This window comes from Gallus gallus, chromosome 5 (assembly GCF_016699485.2).
Source record: "Gallus gallus isolate bGalGal1 chromosome 5, bGalGal1.mat.broiler.GRCg7b, whole genome shotgun sequence".
Lineage (NCBI taxonomy): Eukaryota > Metazoa > Chordata > Aves > Galliformes > Phasianidae > Gallus > Gallus gallus.
The window spans coordinates 8,213,682-8,238,261 of record NC_052536.1 but is presented as its reverse complement, the minus strand read 5'-3'; the positions used below and the strand labels follow the sequence as shown (position 1 = coordinate 8,238,261).

General features: G+C 36.7%; 1 long non-coding RNA gene across 29 annotated transcripts in view; it reads left to right on the top strand.

The window, feature by feature from the left end:
* LOC107053374 overlaps nt 1–24,580 on the top strand; it is a 282,583-nt gene that overhangs the window by 183,019 nt on the left and 74,984 nt on the right. For 28 of the 29 annotated variants that reach the window (XR_006939423.1, XR_006939426.1, XR_005860578.2 and 25 more), the window contains one exon: nt 7,550–7,653. This is a non-coding gene — a long non-coding RNA (uncharacterized LOC107053374). Of the gene's footprint in view, nt 1–7,549; nt 7,654–9,527; nt 9,598–24,580 lie in introns of all 29 variants that reach the window. The other variant, XR_006939434.1, reaches the window with a different exon arrangement.

Sequence of the window (24,580 nt, the reverse complement as noted above, 5' to 3'; positions counted from 1 at the left end):
ATGTCCTATGTCGTCTGCTTTGCCAAAGTGTGTGTGGTTAGAATCTAGATTAGAAATTCAGCTGAGGAATCAGATCTAACTCACTGGAGAGTAGCTTATGCTGTGTCTGATTAAACTGTAGTGAATCCCAGACATGAAGCTATTTCTAGAGCTGGAATATCTTGACTGAAAAGATGTACAGACTTGTGCCAAGAAAAAAATAAGGAAAATAATGATGCTTTCTCTCACTTAGGTGAGGGTAACCTTCAATTCAGATGGTTCATGCTTAGTATTCAATAAGTACACTGTTTTCTTGCTCAGAACTCTATATAACATCTCTTGGATGTCCCCAGCTGAAATTTTGGTCTTTCAAGGCATTCAAAAGCCAGCTACACTCAGTTGCACTTGGAGAACAGTCTCACACACAGGTTGTAGCAGAGGATTGGCTTTAGTCTATCTTTATATGTTCTTTTCTGTCTTCAGTCTCACTTCACAGGAGAGGATTTCTCAGATATAATTTTCCTGTCTCTTTGCAGTGACTCAGCAGCACAAAGCAACCTGAAGAAAATGTAAGGTTGTAACATACATGGTCTTCTAGGGTGCCCCTTAAATAACATCTTGAGGTTACTCTGCCTCCGCTGTGGTCCAAAAGTATGCAAAACATCCTGTGGTGCTCCTAGTCTGACTGGGAGACTGTTTTATATTTTTATCTCTGTTTAAGTTTTTGCTGTGTGGAAAAGGAAACAAGTAGAAAGACATTTTATTCTCTAGGGTGCAATTACTGAATAGGTTGATAAAAAGACCTTGCACAGAAGAGTAAAGGGCTTAAGAAGAAATTTCATTTATGCATCCTCAATCCAATAACCTTTTTCAATATTATGCTATTGACTAGTGTCATATCAGTTTGCTGTTTCCCTCAGTGCTTTAATGACTAAACATAGTAGAAGTAAAATTCTGTGCTCTTTCCTCCCGAAAAGAAGGAAAATACACTCTGGAGCCCCTCTGCAAGGCTATATGAAGTCCCACATTGCCTATTCTTGGTAAGATCTTACCATAAAACACCCGGAGAAGGTCTTCGGTTTCTGAAGTGAGAAGATTCACCTAGTGTGGAGAATTTCTGATCTATTCTGCTGTCCTACTTTTGTCCCAGGGACTAAGCATCAATGTAGCAAGCTGTCCTCTGGTTCTTAATTACAAAGATCAACCAATCTATAATTTGAAAAAACACATACAGCATTATGACTGATAAGGGTCACACTTTGATTTATATCAGTAAATCAATTCTGGGATATTTGACCATTTAATATTAATTTACAAGCAATATAGAGAGCCATGCATAGAAATATAAAACTAAGCAGATTACTTCAAAGTCTGAAAGCTGAATAACTTCTCAGCTTTTGAGATGATCGTTATTGCTGCTATCTTTAAGCAAAGTGTAACATCTGACATCATTTATCATACCTGAATGAACAAGTTGTGAAGCAAGTTCAAGGGGGAACATAATATAAGAGTCATAGATGAGCTGAATACCTACCAGAGCGGTAATATATTATTTTTATTTACGCATACTGGCAGCAGCAATAAGGAAGTTGAGAATTCCTTTCTGCATAACAAATATTATATTGTTGAGATCAGAGAACACTGCCATTACCCTGAAAAAGATGCTGGCAGTACAAATGAAATTAATCAGCTAATTAACTTGAACTTCACTTTGCCAGACAGAAATGAAATTATTTTTACAGAGATGCTGCAGGATGTTTAAACACAAATACCCACTTTCTTTTGTCAGCCAACAAGTCCTAACTTTGAATCCTAAATGTTGTCTTGGAAACATCAAACATCTGGGCCCCTCAGTACAAGAAAGACATTGAGGCCATGGAACGTGTCCAGAGAAGGGCAACGAAACTGGTGAGGGGTCTGGAGCACAAGTCTTATGAGGAGCGGCTGAGGGAGCTGGGATTGTTCAGTCTGGAGAAGAGGAGGCTCACTGCACTCTACAACTTCCTGAAGGGAGGTTGTGATGATGAGGGGTTTGGCCTCTTCTCCCAGGCAACAAACAGGACCTGAGGAAATGGCCACAAGTTGCACCAGGGGAGATTTAGATTAGAGATAGGGAAAAACTTTTTCTCTCAGAGTGGTCAGGCACTGGAATGGCCTGCCCAGGAAGGTGGTGGAGTCGCTGTCCATGGCAGTGTTCAAGAGGCACCTGGATGAGGAGCTACGAGATATGGTTTAGTAGCTTAGTGGTAATAATGGTAATGGGAGGGTGGTTGGACTAGATGATCTTATAGGTCCTTTCCAACCTTGTGATTCTATGATTCTATACATAGCATGAGAGCATCTGTGCATGTCAGTGGGATATCTTCATGAGTAAATGAGTAAGCTTGCTTACTAGCCCTTTGAACCTTACTCTTAAGATTGCCTTCTGTAGGGATAGAAAGTTAAAGCTAGGTAAAGAGAGACACTATGACCTCTGTATATCTGTAAGTACTCTGTGACCAAACCTTGGAATTATCATTTTTTAAAGAAATTTTATCAGGGGGAACAAATTCAATTGAGATGTAAATGTCAGGTAGTTGAGAAGTCTTTTAACATAAATGATAGTAAGCAAAATTCTGTATCAATCAACTTTTATAGGTGAAGGTAGCAAGTAAGCTAGTAAATGAAAAAATGAACATCATCCACCACTTCCTGATTATGTTACATGCAGAAGTAGAATAATGTTCTTTTAAAAAAAACCTCTGCTCTGGCAGCATATGTTTATAGCTTGTCTTTGAATATTTATACATAATCAGGCAAAGTGATATGACAGCTTGGATGTAGTATCCATTTTTTATATATATATATATATATAGGAAAATATATATATATATTTTTTTTTTTTTGGTGAAGCAAAGAGACACAAAGCAGAACTAAAAGTTTCTAACAAAAATCATAGTTGCATACATGAAGAAACAGATGTTTAGGTATTGGAAAATAAAATCTCAATTTCATTTTAAAATTGGATAAAATATTTAAAAATGGCATAAAAAACAATGAGAAAAGTGATGCCTGTGTCTATTACTCTACAAATAATAGAATGCTGAGAAGTCCAATTAATTTCACAGTAGAATTAGCAACTCAGGGTACCAGAGAGCTACCGTTAACATTCAGGTTTGAAATAGTAACATGCTTTTAACAGAGCCATAAATTGTTTATACCAGTACTGTTTTCAGTAAAAGCACGGTCTAAAGTTCTTTGCACTTTCCTTATTTACGATGGCATTACACAGCCATGCACTTCAAAAATGCACTGAAATGGGAATGAAGTCAAAGAGCTTAAAAGCTATCACCTGTGCATAGTCCACATAACTGAATACAGCTGAATATAATTTTTAATAATTTTAATGATGGATGTCAAGAAATTAATACAATGTTATTTTCAACATATCTGATTATTTTTCCATTCCTGTATCTTAATTCACTGGATTAAAAACTGCATCGCACTTAATCTTAGTCATCTCTCTGAAAAACAGGTGGTTGTTGGAGGCCACAAATACAGAATGAGGTGCAAGAAGACTGACATAGTTAAAAAGAAGATACTAGCATTTCAGCAGACATGTTTTGTTTCCTGAAATAGCAATTAATTTGCACATAGTATAGAAGGATATGGATATTACCATGTAAAATATTTTTAAGTTCTTTATATGAAAATACATGCACATAGCTCTGTGTTTTATGCATGCAGAAGTTTAAGACTATCAGTTATATCAGTTTAATTAAAACTGCTGTAGGTCCTATGAAAGTGTAGTCCAGGGACTTTGCTTGAGTTTCTCTTTTCTTCAGTCTCCTACAGCATTACAAATTCTCAGAGCACACAACAAAATCAGCTTCTTCACAGGCTGCTCTGTAATTTTTTCTTTTAAAAGAATTTGCCAGATGGTACTGGCACCCAAACTGTTACAGTCTATGCCCAAGATGTTGTACATCTTGTGCTCAGCACCAGTAAATGGACTTTCTTACACAATATAATGCTGATAATACAATATTAATTCAAAGCACAATTGCACATGGAAAAAAACCCCCACAAAATTAATAATAATAAAAAAAACCAGTAACTTTCAAATTAATGTTAGGCCTGAGAAAGAACAGTGACCTTAGAAAGACTGCAAATAAATTTTACTTGGAACGCATACATTTGAAATTTATTACTGTAAGTGTCGGAAACAAGCATCCTATTGCTCTGTGTCACAGGTAGCCTGAAAACCCTGATAGATGTCACTAAGGGTTTTATTTGTCAGAATTTACAAGAAAAAGATGACACTGGCAACAAAATGTCAAAGTGCTGTAAAACATTAAGACTTTATGAGATTTTACTGTAATCTCAAAATACTAGAAATACTGAATCTATAAAGAAATTTTCATAATAGCCCCCACCCCGTAGCTTTTTCCTACTCCCACGACTTCTTATCTTCATTTTTTTATCAGTGAAAGTGCTTCATTGTTAATATCTTATCACAAGAGAAAACAAAGAACATAAGCACATACATATTAGAACCTAACTATGCTATGGAATATACTCCTTTCCCCCAAGACAGCAGCATAATATAAAAGGCCATGCAACATCTTATGTGGATATTTAGAGAGATCTGACAAAGGCTGCTAGCAGCAAATAAAATTACTTAAAAAAAAAAAGAAAAAAAAATAGAGAGAACTTAGCCTTGTTAGAAGGCAAGTTCTGCATACTAACAATTTGGTAGAAAATAATTTCACAAGTACCAACAGCATTTTTTTATTATCTGGGTTAATTTTTGTCCTCTAGCATTCAGTGTCCACAGCTTAAGTGCTAATGGAGAGCTTAGAATCATAGAATCGCTAAGGTTGGAAAAGACCCACAGGATCATCCAGTCCAACCATTTGCCCTTCACCAATGGTTCTCACTAAACCATGTCCCTCAACACAACATCCAAACGCTCTTTGAACACCACCAGGCTCGGTGACTCCACCACCTCTCTGGGCAGCCCATTCCAGTGCCTGACCACCCCTTCAGAGAAGTAGCAAGTAGTAAGTAGCTTACTGCTCCCTCAGACAAAAACTGTCTAAGGAGCTTACACTCAGCAAAAGAACTTGGAACTCCTTCAGTTACTGCTATGAGTGAAGTTACTGAATGCCAAAACATCCAGCATCCTCTCAAAAATGTCTTCTGAGGAGATCAGTGGCATGAAGTGTGGAGTGGGGTTTTAATTTTTATTTTTTAACCTTTAATACGGAGCACTAGCCTGATGAGAAGCAATCCAACAGAAGGCTGACATTGGAACCTACCTGTAAAGACAGAGAAGGTCGTTCAAGTGGAGTAGCAAATATTACAAGCAGCAAATGTAATGATTTTCCCAGAATATTGAAAGAGACGTGTAGAACAGTAATAAAACAAAACAAAAGCTGAATTATAGTCTTTGTTCTCAGTACTTTCCAACCCTCTTTCTCAGGGAGTCTTAAAATTTTACAAGACCATTTGACCCACTCTCTACCTGCTCAGTATGCATTTGTGTTTCCTTTTTTTTTTTTTTTTTTTTTTAGGCAGTGTTTTATGCAATTTAAATTCATGTTTTCTCCTTGAATTTCTTTTCATGCACCTGTTAAGCTAGAGAAAATATACAGAAAAACCTGATGTCAGCACAACTGAGGAGGTCACACAGATGTTAGGGTTCGCTCTAGAGAATTAATATGTCAGTATGTTTGGAATGAACAACAAAAAAAATACAGGAAGTTATCCCAAATGAGAAATTATGTCATTAGCTCCAAATGCATCACCTTGCATTTATTGCATAAATAGATTTAACAATTAATCTTTGAATGTCCTTTTATTTCTTTTCAAAATTTCTGTTAAACTAAGATTAAAATGTACGTAGGGAAACTTACTTCTTTCAGGTCTGCCTGTAATTGCTTTCCATGTCATGGACTACTTGATATTCTGATAAAAACAGGATAAATATAGAATGTTTTCATTTTGAACATCATCAATCAGTCTTACAGTGACAAACAGTGTCTGTCTGTCTAAATACTGTAACACATTAATCTTGCCTTAGTCTTACATTACACTAAATCTTTGTTGTCCTGAACACTGCACTCACACCAATAGATCATCGTCTGCTCATTTCGTCAACCAAACTGCAATGTACCTCTTACTTCCTTGTCAACCCGAGAGTTAATTATACTACTGCATTTGTTACATTGGTAGTACTTGGGCCACATAAGAACTAAGAGGTAAAAGGAAAGCTGCCCTATCAGTTCTGAAAGGAGAGACAGCATAAATGTAGCCACACTCGAGTCAGTATCCACTGTTTTGTTCTGTTTAGTACAGGTACTTGAAGAAATGCAGCTAAAATACTACCTATAAACTAGGGCCATCTTCTGAACTTTTTTTTTGTTGTTGTTGTTAAGGCAGGTATCAGAAAACATTAAATAATCTTGGAAATAAAGTTTCCCAAGAAAATAATCACTTAGAGATACAAAATAAAAAAAAGTGAAGTTACATTCAGAATTTTTTAAATATTCAGTTACACTGCTATATTTTAATTACAGTCATAAATTAAAGACAGAATGAACAACAAAAACAACAATAATCTCCCCCTCAAAGACTTTGTTCTAATATGGTTTTTAAGAGTTTCAGTGTAAGCAATAGTAATGAGGAACTAAAACAATTATATCCATATAGAACACATTCTTGCTGTATACTGCTTTTTAGCTTCAGGCTCTACTGAGTCTGACCTTCATACTTGTATTTTCTTTTCCTTTTAATAACTCTAGCAAAAGGAAACAGAAATTGTTAATGGATTTACTGTCTTGATCTACCCACTTACATTTGGAAGTTGCTGAAGAAAACACAGAAAAAGACCCCAAACCAACCAACCACAACAAAAAAATAGTCATAAATTCCTAACAATTTTTTCCTTTTATAGTAAAACAATTCAGATCAGCAACTTGAATTACAAACCACAGGGATGTCTGAAGCAATGAAGCAGGGGTAAGGAGGAGAGTTGAGTGCATCCCAGGTGCAAGAAGTTAGATGTGATGACACGCAGCTGGGGTGTGGCCACCAGCATGCACAGCTGCAGGAGCTAGTGGCAGCCATGGAGGGCAGAGAACAGTGGAGGTGTGGTAGAACAAAAGGTTGAAGCACAAGGAGAAAAATAAAGTGTTGACTGATGTTTGTTTGTCAAAGCATTCATTTGTCTTTGTAATCGCGAGTGTGGCATACTACCTTCTAGTCTTGAGTTACTGCAAATCTTAGTCATTCTGAAAGGAAAACGGGACTGCATAGTCTCTGAAAATCAGGATCTACTGCTAGAGGTACAAGGCAGCAGAATTTGCTTAATCGTGGATACTCTTCCACTTGCTCTTTGAGACATGTATGAAAAGGTAAGCGACTCAAAGGTGATGTGAACCAGTTTCTTAGGATTCCTTTTTGTAAGTGTAATGTGATTATATGCACTTGTCTGCTTGTAGTATTTTATTATTATTATTATTTGTATTTTTGCTATTTAAAAGTATGCTTTTTATTAAGTACTAAGTGGTGGTCACTGTGTTTGTAGGTGCTGCTGGATGCATTTGGTTTTCTTTCGTTCTTGCAAGTTGGGACCTTGCTACGTTACTGAGAAATCCGCATTTTACAAGAAGATTGAAGAGAAACAAAAAGGTTAGTGACTTTAATCCGTGTCTGTTTTTTTAATCTGTGATTGGCACTTTTTTCAGATATTGTTTTTATAGTTCTAGTAGTTTCAGCATGCACCGTGACTGAATTCTATTTCTTAGGTCGTGTCATAACTAATAGTATTCATACCTAGAATTCATAATATGTTGAGATAACTTTGAAAACCTGTGAGTGCTGGATAAAGTAGCTGTTGTGTCAAACTCTTTTTTTTTTTTAAATTGTCCATCTGTTGAACACATGAAAGACTAAAAAAAAAAAAAAAAAAAAAAGCTTATTTTATTCTTTTGAACTTGGTAAAATTCAAAAACTAATTATTAAATTATTGCTTAGATAATAAATTCTATAGAGCTCTGTGACTGATATTAACAGGGCAGTGGCCCTCTTACTGGTGGTTGCAGATGTCTCATTCTAGATGAGAGAATGGTGTGTTGGCTTTTAGCTACTGAGACTATTTCATGAGTTTCTGATGAGTATAGAGTTTACAGATGAGTATAGTACAAGGTACTCGCCTATTGTGGGAGAGCTCTTTTCTTCAGAATGCTTTTTTCTTTTCTTTTTTTTAATCTTCCAAGTCTATGATAATGTCTGCTTCCAAGGACGAGCTTCAAGGAGGGCAAAGATTCTTTAATCTTTGTAGATGTACAGCTGCTCATCACTGGTGGCCTTGTGATGTTGATAGTTGTTTTGTACTTGTGGTGAAAGCTTAGTTTAGGATCTAGCTAAAGAATTAGTTTAAAAGTAGCAAGGTACTTCCACAGTAGAATATGGAGATTTCAACTACATAAAATATTATGTGTGTGTAAAACTGTCACAACTGTATACTGTTGCTTTTGTGTTTGTGTCTATCTTGCAATGAATTTTGAAACTAGAAGTAGTTATTATTAAGATGAAATAAATGAGAGCCTTTATTGGAGCTGAGTGATACTTCATTCTGCTGCAGTGTGCAATTAACCATTAACTACCTTGCCCCAGGGTGCCTAATTAAGGTTTTAAACTGACAAAAATCAAGGGCAGATCTTATCACAATGTGTTTTCATGTTCATGTATGTGACTTACTGAGCTGAGTCAAACTGCAGAATAAAGGAGGTGAACTTGTCACTCACATTTTGGGAGTTTAATTTATTTTGCATAACATCTGTGTGATGTGCTCTAAATCATTTGTTTGGCATTTTGTCTTGGCTGACCAAGAGTTTATATGTAGTCAAAAAAACATGTTTTAAAAAAAAAAAACTTGTTTAAGCTGCTTTGAGGGTGGACTTAGAAATCATGGTAATACATTTCCCTGAACAGGTTAAAAACTAAAACTTATCATTATTACTTCTTAGTTTGATTATAGAAGCTTATAAAATTATTCTAGTTTCAGTTTATGACTATTAGTATGTGGGACCTATACAGCAGTTTTTTGTTAAAAAAATATGTTTTTGTGGAAGCCAAGTTATATTAGAAACATAAGGTCTATTTGAAGTAGGTGGAAAAATCACAAAGTTTCAAAACTTCTGGCTTTGGTGCATCCAAGATGTTCCAATGTAGTAGAATGGATCTGATACTACAGGCGTAGATATCTCATTGAAAACAGACATAGTGTATCCAATTGTTAACAGTTTTATGCTACAGTCTCCTGATGTAGCTCATGGGGCTATCATTGGCTTCTCACTGACACTAGTTGTAGAGGAAAGCATAGGTTTTAATAGCCTGATTTAAAAATAAAATAAAAATCTCCTGTCATTGCTTTCTGGAGACAAAGACTGTGAGCGAACTTGGCAGCCTCTTTCTAGTTGGCTGTTAAAAGGTGTGTGATCCTGCTTACTCTTAATTTCAGTACATGCCCTCTTATCTACTCATATTCTCTCCTTTCATAGGCTTTTGTTATCTTTCCTGTCCAAAACTATGTATGTTTTCCATATTTTCTGGATAATAGAAAGCATACAGGTATGTGGTGGAAATTAATTAATAGTGAGTCGTGTGAGAATTCTGATTTCATTCTTGAGTACTTCTTTGACATGAAGCTGAAAGCTTGCCTGTTGTAACGTTTAAAAGGCGAAGTTACAAAAAGAACATCCTCACTGATTTTGAATTAGGGTCTCTGACTTTCTCTGTATAGAATTAAGTATTGCAGAATCATAAAATGTTTTCCTGACAGTTCTCTGGACAATTTAATGTCCAGCCTCAGCAATTACAGGTTTGGTTTTTTTGTTGTTGTTGTTGTTTTTTTATTTTGAGGAATATTTATTTTATTTTATTTTGAGGAATACTGTGACGTTCATTAAGACTGAGACCTCTACATAGTTATTGTAGTAGACTGCAGTTCTCATTTAGACAACATTTTACACACAGAATAAAACTGAAGTTGATAATGGACTCAGAGAATTGGATTGCATGTCCTCAGCCTTGTGTACTGTCCACTCTATGAAACTAAGGAGCACAGGGTCCTGTGACACAAATTCTGATATATGTGCACAGTTATATTGCTTGCTCAATAGTAATATTTGTTGTTTCCTGATCTTTTAATGGTTTACTTCACATCCTCAGGTATCATTCTGTGTATGTTATAGGAAAAATTCTTTTCTCATGCTGGAAGATTAAGGCACATGAATCCTGTTGTATGAGATGACAGGAGTATTCCATGTTGAAGTAGTATGTGAATCCTGTAAAAGCAATGCCCTAGCATAGTTTAATGTATGTAATGTAATGTTCAGAGCCAATTTATAATTAGGAAGATGAACAGTTATGAGATATTCTTGTTTGTGTATCACGGGCATCATGGAATGTAGAATACAAGTTACAGAATTGTTAGGGGTGGAAGGGGCTGTCTCTAGAGGCTGTCTGGTCCAAACTCCCTGCTCAAGCATGAACACCCAGGGTAGGCTGCCCAGGAACAATGTCCAGGTGGATTTTGAACATCTTCAAGGAGAAGGCTCTACAAGCTCACTGGGCAATCTGTGCCAGTGCTCTGTCACCTGCACAGTAAAGAAGTGCTTCCCAACAGAACAGTTTTTGTTCTAGTTTGTGCCCATTAATTCTGGTCCCAGCACTGGACATCGCTGGAAAAAAAAAACAAACAACAACAACAAAAAAAAAACAACTTGTCCTCTTTTGTCCCCTCCCTTGATGTATTTATACACACATTGATAATGTTCTTCTTGAGACTCCTCCAGGTTGATATGTCTCAGCTCTTTCAGCCTTACTTCATAGCAAATTAGCACATAGATTGCAAGTGTAATGGAGGTACAATAATCCTGTAAGCCATTACATTTTTTTTTTTCACCCAATTGTTCTATTGTTGGTGTATTCAGTGTATTTGGTGCTTTCCATACGTAGAAGATAAGCGGTGTATTTTTGTTTGGAATAAGGGTTACAAATAGGAAATAAAACAGGGAAAATTTGCTATCCATTACTCACTCTGAAGTGGCAGGAATCTTGAAGTGAACTCTTCACCTGATGATCCCTGTTGCTGATAGAAGGATTAAATTTATAGTTTTTTAAGAATTCAGCTTATGGTAAAAACATAGAATTCTATACTTCACAGAAACTTCTCTATATAGATAAGAATTCCTATCTGAACTGCAGTTATATTTATGTGCCACTGTCTAGAGGCTGATTTTCTATGAGAAATACTCTGAAAATGGTACACTCTTACTGTACTTAAATGAAGAGTTGGTCCTAATTAAATACATGCACGTGGTGCCTTCAGCAGCACAATATCATCTTAAATTGAAGGCTGGGATTTAAGGAGTAGAACCCACTACCAAACTTCAAGTGAATATAATTTAATTTCTTTTTAAAGAATGTTTTTCACTTCTGAGTTTTACTAGACCATGTTTAAACTTCTGTGTCAAAGAGCTGACTTTGAAGCTATTAGTATAAGCCTGCACAGTTTAACTTTGTAAGAATGTGCAAGGAGTAATCGAGCAAAAAAAAAAAAAAGGAAGTTGTTGAGAGAATCAGATTTCTTTTCAGTTTGATTGACAGCGTAGATACTGGGACCTGACTTTGCTTAGCGTTTCCCATGGAGAGATCATCAGAAAACTCTGAAAAGTACAACATCAGAGTTCTTGCTCCAAGCAGCTAAGAGCTTGGTTTTGTCTGATATAAGAACATAAAAAGGAAAATGTGATTGGGAGGGGTAGAAAGGGAAATCTGCTTCATCTACCCTATCCTGCTTCCTTCCCTTTCCTCCTTTGTTTCACTAGTTTCTAAATAAAGTTTATGATATAATCTCTCAGTTGCTTGGAAAAAAAAAAAAAAGGTGGATTTTGCTGAGAGTGAATGGATCCAAAGCTCTATTATCTCCCTTGTTCCTCATTGATATCCAGATATGAATAATTTTGCCCTTAAATTTTAGTGCTGCTGCAGGGGTTTTCTTTTGTTGTTAGTTACAGCCAGATCAACTGGGCTGTTGGTATTCTGAATTTGACAAGGTATCCAGTGGACCAAATGATGCTTCCTCTACCAACAAATGCAAGTTTTCTGAATAGCCAGATTAAAAATAAAAGGACTGCTAAATATGGTGTTAGGCTTCAGGCTTTTCTTCCTTGAGCATTTCCTGAAATGGTTACAAGTATACCAAATAGATCTAAATTACTAAGTGAGGTTTAAGAGATGCGGACTGTCATATCTATTTTAATAAATGTTTGTAGTTGCCTTAGAACAAGGTTTTCAGAATTCTGTGTCAAGTAGAACACATTCTTAATCTTAATCTCTTAATGTTGCAGAGTCATGTAGGAGTGCCAGCAAGAGATGTGAAGGCATCAGCACAGTTGTGTGGCTGATATTCTAAATCTAATCTGAAGTATTAGAAGGAAGGACAAGTAGCCGGAGAATTCCTAAAGCATTTCAATATATTGAACATAGATATATACACATATATACATACATACATATATATTCAACATACATACATATATATATATATATATATATATATACACATACGCATATATACATACATATATACATAGAAAAGCAAAAACACCACCCCACAAAAAATAAGTTTTTAAAAAAAAAACAGGTATCATGATGGACATAAGAAAATATTCCTGAACTGTTTTCATTTTCACCCTCTATACTAATAAAACCTCACATTTTAATACGAAGGAGCACTGTTTAGGTATCCTGTAGTTATTTTAGAACTGTAGCATGTTTTAAATACTTCACAAATAGAAGGGCAAACAGCTGTGTGGATGGAAAGTATCAGAGGAGAAATACGATGTTTTTTCTGAAGCACAGTGTCAAATACACTGAAGTAGGTTTTGAACCATGATATGGCAGAAGTGAGATACTTGGATACTTAATGATAGGATATGAGAAATTGGTTTTGTAAAATCCCATGATTAAAGTTTGTTGAAGTAGGTATTCTTGTGCGTTCCTACAGCCATGGTGGTATTGATGATATTGGTGATAATACCTAATCATTTTGGAAAGACTAGATTTTTATGGGCATCTTTGAACCTTATGAGTTTGATATTAAGTGACCTTAAATTTGTACTTAAGTGAATAACTTGGTTTGTGTTAAAGTTTCTTTATGTATTTATTTTATTACAGTAATAGTTCTTTTATAAAACAAAGCTAGAATTGAGTTAATCCTCAAAAACGTGAGTTAGGGTATGCAGAAACTCAGCACATCATTACAAATGTGTTCAGAATACACCATGGGGATTTTGCAACCTGACCTTACTTCTGCTTGTAGTATGTATTCTTCCTGTTCAATCTATAAAGTTCACTATTGCCAGTGTCCTTTATATTTCTTGTAACATTATGCATTTTAAAAAATCATGTGAGGCTTGCTTTCTCAAGTTGAAGTAGACTAATGGGTGGGAGCCATTCAGCTAGAGTGCATTGTTTTAATGAAGGAGTCAAAGAGAGCACTTGACAAAACTGGGAGGACGTTATCTGTACTGGTACTTCCTTTTACTGATTTAAGGTACTTTAGTGTTAGCTACTGGTACAAGACTTCAGTGAAGCAAGCTAGTGACATTTGTAAGTTTTGGTAGAAACATGATAATGCCACTGTAGAGTCTTTTCCTAAGATCGTATTTGCAGTTAACATTAACCAGGGAATCACAGAAATATCCTAGGTTGGAAGGGAACCACAAAGATCCCGGAGTCTAAGCCCTGACTCCACGCAGGGCCACCCAAAATTCAAACCCTATGTCCAAGAACATGGTCCAAACACTTCTTGTACTCCAGAAGCTTGGGGCTATGTTCACTGCCCTGGGGAGCCTGTTCCAGGGCCCGATAACCCTCTTCTGAAGGACTTTTCCTAACATCCAGCCTGATCCTTTCCTGAAGCAGCTCCATGCTGTTCTGTTGGGCCCTGTCTCTGTCAGAAGAGAGCAGAGATCAGTGCTACTCCTCTTAGCATCCTCTTCTCTGTCCTGAGAAGACCAAGGGAACTCAGCTGCTCCTCATATGTCTTTCTCTCTAGACCCTTCACCATCTTTGTTGCCTCCTTTTGGATGCTTTGTAACAGTTTTATGTCCTCATATTGTGGTTCCCTAAGCTGTACGCAGCGCTTGTGGTGAGGCTGCACTAGTGCAGAGCAGAACAAATCCCTTCCTTCGATCAGCTAGCAGCGCTGTGCCTGGGGCACCCCAGTGTGCAGTTAGCTCTTTTGGCTGACACTAATGTTTTGCACTTCTAAGCATCTAGACCCCTGCCTACTCCAAATCTCTGATTTTTCTACAACAAGCAGCTGACTTCATGCTTTACTTCTAAATCTGAAAGGTGGTCATTTGAGGTGTGAATAAGGAAGAGTTTTAGTGGTGTAATTTGTCACATGGAATCTTTGCATTATGCTTTCATTGCAAGTACCTTTCTTTTTTTTTTCTCACTGTCTTCCAGCTATTCACTAAAAAAAGGTAGAAGAGATTCCACAGATTACCTTATCCTGTATCTCAGTAATGTTTATTAACTGAGATGCAAAAAATCTAGGTTTTAATTAAAACTGCTGTGTGTAATCATCAGAAGACCATCACAAATATAGGCATGCAGTAGAGAAGTTAGATTACTCTTTTTAAAACAGCAGTTCCTGAGATGTCTGATTTCCTGAGCCAGCATCATGTTAATTATCCATTTTTTCTGATAGCTCTATCATGAAGCAAAAGGACATGTTATGCTACTTCAGGGTAAAATAAGGCAGTTTAGGATTGGTGTCATCACTCTCCTCTCTCCCACGCTGCTGAAGGTATAGTAGGACTATAACAACTGAACGCTGATTGAAGATCGACAGAACCATCATCTATAAAAGGAAAATGGACACACTTAAAATTCTGACAGTATAATGAAACTGCCAACTAAAGTAATGAAGAGGGTCATACCTTGTCAATGTTGCAATAACACTCATATTCTGCAGCAATCAAGTTGCTGCTATGATAGTATAGGTATACTTTTCTCACAGAGCTGTGGGCTTTTCTTTTTAATTTTATGACCCCTAAGGGGAAATGAGGCAGTTAAGAAGCTCCTTCTACATGAAAGAAGTGACAGAGGTCTTAATGACACTTTTTTTTCTTGAGCTGTTGCCTGTTCTCCCAGACATTATACTGAGATAAAGAGCACAAAACATCTGAGCTGAGATGCATGGCATTTCTTCTCAAAATTGCAAGGCTCTTTATTTATTTATTTGGGTTTTTTTTTTTTTTCCCTGGAAAGAAAGGCAGCCCCAGCAACAAAAGACTGAAGCAACCGTGTTATACATCTGTGTTATACTACCTTATCTCTGGATACTGATGGAACAGATGTGCAGATTCTTCCTTATAAAAATGAACTTTGTTTACTGTTGTTATTCAGAAAAGGGCAAGAAAAAGCTGTCCATTTTCAGTCTTTCAGGCCAGAGTATATTAAGGATAATAAGGATTTCCTTCAACTCCCTTGCCTCTGAAGAGCAGTTAATGCCTTAGCTTCTCATTTCCTTTCTTCATGGATTTTGAAGTACTATAAAATAATAATAATTAATAATTCCTGGATTGCTACAGGGAGCTGCGTTTCCATTATGCATGATGCAGAGCATTTTGCTGTGAACTCACAATGATTGCATCTGGCTGTATACTTCCTGTAATCTTTGTATTTTATTTTTTGATTGCAGTATCGATTGTCCTTTGATCAAAGGCTCAGTCACACTGCTAGTTAAATCCATTGCCACTGAATATATAAATTAAACAGAATACCTGCTAGCTGCTTACAGAAGTCTTTCACCACTCTTTTTAAGAATCATAATTAAGTGTGCTCTTCAGTTTGACTATTTAGTATGTACTGAACTTGTTTGTGTTGTTTGCTACATACTCGGCCTCTTCAGAGATCGAGAATGCTTTCCCCAGGTGGGTGTGAAGCTGTCTTTTTGAGTTCAATATTCTCAGAGTGTGGTTGGGCTTTTTTGTAAGGAGAAGGGAATGACAGGAAAAATTGGTGGTAAGGCCTACTTGATATTAGTGCTTCTGAAATTAACACAGATGATCTTCAGAGTATTGCCCTGAATGTAATGGTGTTTCATATATTTCTCTGAAATGGAATTTTGGCAAGGGACTGATAAAAGATGAAAATGGGGAGGAGGAAAGAGTAACTGGTATGGTTGATCAAAGCGTACCAATTCATAAATAAGGAATGTAGCAGGTTTTGAAGATCTGAGCTAGTAGCTTGAACCCCTGGGAAGACTGGGCTACGGTGATTGGCAGAACACCTCAGATAATAAGCTGGCATGATAGAGAACCTGTTTCACAACAAAAGAAATACTCCATACTACCTGAGAGCAAAATTAACTTAATTTCAAAAGATGCATTATGTCTTCTTTCTCACTGCATATATATTCAAGTTTCCTTTTTTCCTCTTCTAATGCTGTACTTGAGCTTTGGGCTTTAGATTGTATGTTGTGTGGTTGGGTTGGGTTCTTTGTTTTGTTGTTTGTTCCAAGAACGGAGTAGAGATTTTATATTAAATTGCTAGGGCTATCAAGCAGCCACTAATACTCATCCTAAAAATTACTGATTCTTGGAAAAAAATTCCTTCCTGATCTTTCTGTTCCTGTGCGTATTTTTAAATCTGCTGCTTCTGTGTGGGATCAGGGAGAAAGGATGAAAAGACGGTTGTTAACAAACTCAATCTGCTACTGTGATGCCTCTGTATTTATGAATACCTGTCATCCCAGCTTGTTTTTACTTGCTGTGTTTTGGAGTCCTTTTCTTTAAGGGGTGTTGATAAGATTGCGGAGGGATGATCTATAAGAAGTATGTTACAAATTTATCTCAGCAAGCATGTTTTCTTTTTGTCTTTTCTGATTCTCAGCATTTATCTAGTGGAGTGTTTTGTTTGTTTTAAGATACATAACAGAAAATGAAGTGATGGTGAGTAGTCAGTTAGGCAAGGCTTGAACGTAATGCCTTTTTTGGTCTTAGAGTACAACCACAATTTATTTCATTTTTTCACTTCAAAGCATTTTTTGTGCTTCCATGAGACATAGACACAGAGCTAGTTTTGAACAACATGCCGCAGCTGAATCAGTCAGACTTATGATATCCTCTAGTAATTAGTTGAACCATCACATCTGTTGAGTACATCATTCTTTTAATGTAGCTCAGACTTGAATGTTTTTCCTTTATTTCACCTTCCCTCTGTAATGATACTGTGTGTTAAAATTCTGTCCTTGTCATCAGAATGTGTGCATAGGTTTCCCATTTGTCATTAAGTGTGGAGATTCAGAATTGTTTATTTTTCAGTGGTGGTATTTTTCTTAGTCTTAATAGCTTGAGTTCTTTCTTTTAAATACAATACAAACCATGTATTGCTGTTAGGGTGTTAATGCCTGAGAGCTAAATGATTGCTTTCCTCTGAAAACTGAAGGATCAATTAGATGCTGAACACAGAAAATAAGAGGCTTAACATAATACTAATTAAGTTAGTATATTTCAAGAGGTGAAGGAGAAGGACGAAGAGAAGGGCCACATCTCTTAGCGTTATACTAAATGGTAATTGAGTGCCCTAAAAAAGGAAATTTCTTTATTTGAAGTCTGTAGTTAAAATTTTCAGTAACATCGATGGCTTAAATTTTTCCATCACTTTTGAGTACTGGTTTGCTTTGAATTCCAGGTTTGGGGTGAGATACCATTTCTAATGTTTTATTGAAAGATTAGTCCTACCGGGTTGAATATGTGGGAGACTTGGAAAGGTAATCTTTATGTACTTCAGATTGTCCTGTTGTTGCCTGTGGCACAGATGGTTATCGTACTGATACTTCTCTTAGTTGTTCTTGAAATCGAACAGTTTCCACGCCTTAATGTTGCATACCTCAAGAAAGAGCCACTGAATAAAAGGATTCCTCAGTTTGCAGATTATTTGTCAGACTTCTAGAGATGTTTAAAATGGTGCATAAACTTACCCACTCTTTAGGTACTGAATAGTGGTTGCTGAAGTGCCACAGTTTTCTCCAAATTTCTTAGGAATTTAGGATGAATTTGTGCTGTAAATTAGCACTAAATTGTACCTTTCCCTTGTAATTTCTGTATGAAGTTCTAAAGTTTGTATACAGCTTCATCTATCTCCTGAAGAATGTACATCGCTTATTTAAATTAGCTATGCTATTTTGCACTTCATCAGAAAGAATAAGTGAGTTACTTTGTAGATTAAAACAACAACAACAACAACAAAAAACATCTACTTTAAAAGATTTGTTGTTGTTTTCCTTGATAGGTTAGCATTGTTTAGAAAGTTCTCGTCTGTCATACTCAGCACTGGAGGTACTTAAATGTCCTAGTACTGCTCCTACCTGTTTATGTATTTTTAACATTATCAACTTCTGTCTCTGTAACGTATTTATACATTTTAAGTTTTGATACAGAAGTATGACTGTTATAATGACAAATGCAAACATTAATAAGACAGGCTGACCTCTAGAGCATAGAATGTCTTAATTATTAATTGATAGGGAAAACCGTTCATCAGCAGAATTCCTCAAATGGCATTATGAAGCTTTGCTCAGGGTTTGTGTAGCCAATAGTATGAAATCATAGTCTGAGGATAACAGTTTGCATCCAAGTGCTAAGTATAAACAAATACAGATAAGTTTGATCTGTGAGTGATAATAGCTGTCCTGTAAGATATATTTTCTTACAAAAATGCATTATTTCACTGTTTTCATCACATTTCATAGGCTGATACACAATCCAAGATACAATTATCAATGGAAAGGATTATAATGTTCTGTACTTTCTAGGATCTGTGTTTAGCAGACAGAAATATTTCTGGTGGTGTGGCGATTTCTTTGTGGTGTGTTGTGGTGTTTTTTGTTTGTTTGTTTTTCTTTTTGTGCATTTGTTGTTTGTCCTCCTCCCCCCCAAAATGTAATTCTTCATTTAGAGCTGGAAGAGATTGTGTGCTCTGCCGTGGGATGCATCTGTACCCCCCACTTAGACAGAGAGTGCATGGTTTAGGTGCTCACAGAAAGGCAATGAATATTTAAAATTACCATTCAGGAAACCTGCAGCTCTGGGCAGGGATGAATTATTTGTTGGATTCTGAAAGCAGTGGGTTTTCCTTTGTATTCAAAGGTATTAATAAATTGGAGCTCTAAAGCTGATACCCTCTGAGTATTTTTCATCCACTACAGCGAGCCATGTGGAGCTGGGAACAGTGATTTTCTATCTGCACCATGTCATGAACAACAGCACTAACTTCACAAGTAGATTATTTATCATTTGAGCTAATCAAAAATCAAGAGGAGAGAAGTGTTTGTGACTGTCTGCAGGTCAGATTGAGTCTGCTTTTGTTCTCTGTGAGACTTGGTGAATGACGCTGGGCAAGTTATTTCCTCAGTTTGTGATGCAGAGTTTTATTTTTGTGTAGTTAATTTATTCACTTCTTCCCATTAGCAGGTAGGTGTTGCTATTTACAGGAAAACAAGGCTCCACCATTACAGGTTCTTGGGAGGACCCGTTGTCATAACCCTGATCATAGCCCCTTCCTTCTTCCTTAGCATCAGCTTTTATTTTTTAGCATAATGCCATGTGGCATGGGGCACCCCTGTGGCCAGTTTGGGTCAGCTGTCCTGGCTGTACCCCTCATATCTCCTTATGCACACCCAGCTCCTTGCTGGCAGGGCAGCACGAGAAGCAGAAAAATCCTTGGCTTTGTGTAAGCCCTGCTCTGCAACAACTGGAACACTGATGTGTTCTCACCACTGTTTTCCTGAAAAATCTAAAATGTAGCATCAGATTAGCTACAGTGAAGAAAATAATTCTAATCCAGTCAAAACCAGGATATCTGTCAAACTGGTAATTGTCAGACTGACTAGTTTATTGAAAATTAGGTCACTGTAGGCTGGTAGAGGAAATCTTCTAGTGGAAGAGGCATCACAAAAGTACAGAAGTAGGATCCTCAAATCAAGTACTTCAGGGTAGGATTACTTCATGGGGTTTTGGTTGCTTGGTTGTCATTTGTTTGTTGTTGTTGTTTTTTGTAGAGAAATTAGTGCACTGCAATGCACAAAGCATAATGAGCAGTTTTTCTGATGATCATGCAGTCATGCACTATTGTTTTCTTAGCTTCATAGAAGTTGCTTCTCTCTCTTGTTTTGGAAGTTCCCTTGAAAGAAAATGATACTAATGACAAAATAAATGGAAATACTTCTCTGAGAGAGTGGTCAGGTACTGGAGAGGGCTGCCCAGGGAGGTGGTGGAGTCACTGACCCTGGAGATGTTGAAGAAACATTTAGATGTGTTATACTGAGGGATGTGGTTTAGTGGGAAATAGGGTGATATGTGGATGGTTGGACTGGATGATCTTGGAGGTCTTTTCCGACTCTGGTGATTCTATGAAATTCTAAAGAGAAGCAATGCATTTACTGTGCATATCAAATTTCTTTTCACGGGTAGACTTAGTTCTGGTATACCTGTACACATCAAAAGTTGCAAAGGAACATAGCTCTTTTGCAACAGATACTGACAAATGTTAATTGCTTGCTCTTTCTGCTATAAAAGCGACCCTTTCTACAGATCATATTGGATGTCAAAGGCTTCATAGCTGAATGACAAAAGAACTTGTATGCAGCTGTTCAAATGTGCATGAGCTTCTCAAAACCGGTAGTTTGGAAATTATAGTCCATGTGATGTCTGTGTTACTTATTTTACATCTCTCCCTTGAGTATAATAGTATAATGCATTTCCCCTCATGCTACTGCAGCATTTTTATTTGCTTAACTTCAGTGCTCCTTGGATAAAGAAATCTTTTCCCACAGTTTTCTTTTTTTATTTTCCATTTTCCTTCCTTCTTTAAACAATAGCAAATAATTTGGTGACTTAAAGCATTGTACTTAAAGCATTTTTTTTTTTTTACTCCTGTTAGTGTTCTCTCGAAGTGTTTCTCACTAAGAAAAGATCTATTTACATCTTACTTTAAAGTCACAAGCAAGTAGAATCCTGTGTTTCTAGCCTTCTGTCTTCAGCTCCTATTAATTTAGTGGATGAATTGCATAAGAAATCCATCATAAGCTTTGAAAAAGAAAAAAATTTGGGGGGGATACTTACTTTTAAAAGAGTAGATAGAATGGGAATAGGCTATTTGTTTTGTTTCATGTCGTAGATGAAAATAATTGGCTCATTAATCACAATATCAGCTTGGTCATTCTAGGAAGGTCAGGCTGAAGAATAAATAGAAACAAGGTACATTATTGTAAAAATTTAAAAAAAGAAACTTTAAGGATGTCAGTGAAAAAATATTCAGTAAAAAAAGCTCCTTACATTTTGTTACTTTACATAAGAAAATGTCAGGATAAAATGCATTTCATGCCTTTTCTTTCCCCGTTCCATTTCAAAACTTACACAGAAAATATATATGATGTAAACACATGCATATAGATACATACATATATGTTCAGACAGTATAATCAAAATTAATGCTGGTTTCTTACTTCAGAATGTTCTGGATGAGTAGGTGTTCTTTTTGGCTTTGCTACAGAATCATGGAATGATTGGGGTTGGAAGATACCTTTAAAAAATCACCCAGTGCCAACCCCTCTGCTGCAAGTTCAGCTGCCCGGGGCCTCATCCAACCTTGCCTTGAATGCCTCCAGGAATGGGTCATCTGCAGCTTCCACGAACAGCTGTGCCAGGGCCTCACCACCCTCCCAGGGAAGAATTTCTTCTGTGTCTAATCTAACCCTACCATTATTTTTTTTTTTAGTTAGAACTGTTACCCCTTGTTCTGTCACTCTGTCCCCTGATAAAGAGTCTCTTCTGTCCTTATAAATACATAGATCACTCAGAAAGTAAAAGTTCCTATTTATTTCCATGGAAACTGCAACAGGTTCAAAGAGTACAATAACACTATTTGATAGAACAAATTCTCAGCAGCAAAACAGTTTTTGAACATAGTCACCACCATTAGCTATGCATTTTTGCAGCAGTGAACAAGAGCTTCATGCTGTGCTGATAAAAATCTGCACCAACAGAGGTGACCTGCACCACCCACTGCTTCGCTGTGCTCTCATCTTCTGTTTGGTCTCCAGAAACATTCAGGAAGAGTAGATGAATGCCAGTGGGTGTCAGTTTTTTCCGCATGGAGGAATTCAGTGATGCAGCTTTGCTTCATCCACACTTCCATGTCAGGCGCCATTTTGTCACTGTGCCCCTCTGCCGCCATCTGTCACACGGCAACAGCACATAATGGGATATTGGTGGGAAGGTTCAGCCCCTACTGCCGTACCACCAACATCCACCTCTGACATCATGGGCCAACATAATGAAATAGGAGGCTCTGGACCAGCTCTTGCATTTTATTCACAAGTTATATCTTTAGAGGCTCTGTTGATTGCTATCCTTTTTTATTTAACATAACTGAAGCATTTTAAGGCACTAAATCTTAAACAGAAACCTGGATTTTAAAAAGGATATCACAGAATTGCTAAGATGGATTGAATGGGACCTTTGGTCCAGCTCACCTGCTGTGTAGAACTGTTTCTTTCCAAGCTGTCTTTTACTGCCTTTGAATGATAGCGGTTGTTGCTAAAGTATGGAGAGAGCGAACAGAAGCCCAAAGCATTTTTCATCTGCAGGTTTTCCTTCATGCTTCAAATGCCAGAACTTCCTGTGATAAGAGTTTTGTTCCCGTTTCATTTCTGAAGCCGCAAAATTTCACGAGACTGTGGTTTTATTTATTTAATAATAATAATAATAATAAAAACTAGATATAAAAGAAGTTTTAAAAGGATTTTGGAAAATATCATCTGACAACATAGAAGACAGGGAATTTGTAGAAGTAAATGTTTTTATATAATATTATAAGCTGGAATCACGATTTAGTAAACTTTTGAATGTGAGTGGTGTTATCACTGGTCTGTCTCTTTACTGAATCTAATCATTCTGTATTTTCTTCCCTGAATCTGTCTCATGATATAATTCTCTGATATCAGAGTCTCCAGAGCAACGTAAACCCTGCAGCACCAGATTTCTAACCCTGTAGCATATCTTGTGACTGCCCAATTCTGCTTTCTATAGGATCATGCTTTTGCCTTGAGTGGATAGAAGTCTTCACTTGGTTTTGTTTTCCTAATCAGAACAGGACTTTTATAAGATTGGTTAGGCTTAATACCTTTCTATTCAGTGCCATCTAATTTGAAAGGATGACTACGGGTGTGTGTAATATACTGGCTTACTGCACGCTAGTATAACAGACACTTGGATGATATCCTTGTTCTGCTATACCCAGGAGGATTTTTGGCAGTCAGAATTTTCTGGTTGGTCAGTAAACAGGGGAATAATTATTTTCTGTTTGTACATAGGCTGGAAACACTTGTGCCATAACCAAATATTGTCTTGATGTATAGTCAGAAAAGAGGCTTTCTGTTATATTACTGTGCCTATACAGTCACCTGTCATGTGAACATGCTAATGAGTAAAACCTAAAATTTTATTGCTCATTTAACTGTAAATGTTTCTGTAATGTCCTGGAACCAGCTCAGTTCAATTACTATGTGTAGCTTCATGGATGAAGTCTTAACCCTGATTTTTGTCTGCATAAAATATGATCAAGTAATGTTTTAAGGTTAGGTAATGCTTATGCTCAGTGTATGCCTGCTTGAATATATCATGTAACTTACAGTGAGATACACTGGTGTGTGGTCTTAAGTCCTTTGTGCACCAATATATCCACAACTTTCTACTTGACTGGGAGTGAGTACTATCTAAATTGACAATTTTTAATGAAGGCTCCCTGAAAGAGCTTTCAAGGATGGAGAGGAGATGCTCTCTGTTTATGGAGCAGCAGTAACTACATGCTGCTGAATATTTTTGGAGCATAGTGAAATCTAAGTGTACTTCAAGGCTGTCTTAATTGCGTCTTTTATATTGCTCTCTATTAGGGGAAGAACTTAACAAACAAACAAAAAAACCCACCGAAATCTGTCACTGCTTTACATGAGCTATCATTGTTGATGTATCCTCTCAAATTACTTTATGACACTACACTTGATTCTTTAGCTGAAAACTAAAGAAAAAAAACTATTAATAACCATGTTCCTATGACTGTAGCTGTGCAAAATCCTTGCTTACTCTATTTGAAATTAAGGTGTCCTGTCATGGACTGGACTAATTGATGCCATCTTAACAATAGCTGAGGAGCTAGGAAAATTGTATGGCATATCAGAAGAGAGGTGTGAGGCCTTCCCTTGGTTAAACCATGGATTTTAATTGTCATTAGTCCAGCTACAAGGTTTTGAATATGTTAAAAGGGCTTTGGATGTGTTAGGTATTCAGACATCATCCTCACCTTTCATGGTACCTGACTCTACTCAGACTGGCTCTGGTGCTGAAGTTCAAAATTTGATATCAGCTCGTAGCTTGTTTATATCAGTGTTAGTCATGTTGCCAGTGATTTCCCAAATACAAGGAAGCTGTAATACTAAGGTAATCTATAATGCTTTCTCCCTGAGTCTCGT